This window comes from Penaeus monodon, chromosome 31 (assembly GCF_015228065.2).
Source record: "Penaeus monodon isolate SGIC_2016 chromosome 31, NSTDA_Pmon_1, whole genome shotgun sequence".
Classification (NCBI taxonomy): Eukaryota; Metazoa; Arthropoda; class Malacostraca; order Decapoda; family Penaeidae; genus Penaeus; species Penaeus monodon.
This window is the reverse complement of record NC_051416.1, coordinates 28152527-28153039: the sequence shown is the minus strand read 5'-3', so window position 1 is coordinate 28153039 and position 513 is coordinate 28152527. Positions and strand designations below refer to the sequence as shown.

At 43.5% G+C, this 513-nt stretch overlaps 1 protein-coding gene across 1 annotated transcript in view; it reads right to left on the bottom strand.

Annotated features, from left to right (window-relative positions):
• Positions 1 to 513, bottom strand: part of LOC119592943 (protein trapped in endoderm-1-like) — a 24501-nt gene that overhangs the window by 9059 nt on the left and 14929 nt on the right. The window lies entirely within an intron of this gene.

The following is a 513-nucleotide window of genomic DNA, read 5'->3' as shown; positions in this document are numbered from 1 at the left end:
GATTACATCATGAAATAATATTGATGATTTAAGTCTCTATACAACAGGTAAAGAAACAAACAAAAAGAAGTATCAAACCTCAAAACCACCGTGGAATCCTTGCAAGATAAACAACTCCATTTATAAACCGATCCTCAGCTTTTTCAACAGCAGATAAACTTCACATTTCGGATATTCTGATGCATTTGAAGTTTACCCGAATCTATTTTCAAAGGCCTTAGACCACCCAGTGTGCGCGTAACACCGAGAAATGTCAGAGAAGACATCGATCTTATCACTGACGCCAGCTGGTGGATATCATCGTCCCAGGCGTGACGTCAGGACGCACCGGATATCCGCTCTGATCCGCACCGGTAAAATACATCGGAAGGAGATGACTGCACTGGAGGATTCCTGAAGGGGCCATCCACTTTCTTCATCACTTTCATGAGCGTACGCCCGGGGGGGGGGCGTTCGCTTTTTAGAACATCATAAAAATGACGATCCAGATCAAAATTGGAGATCCTGTTAATA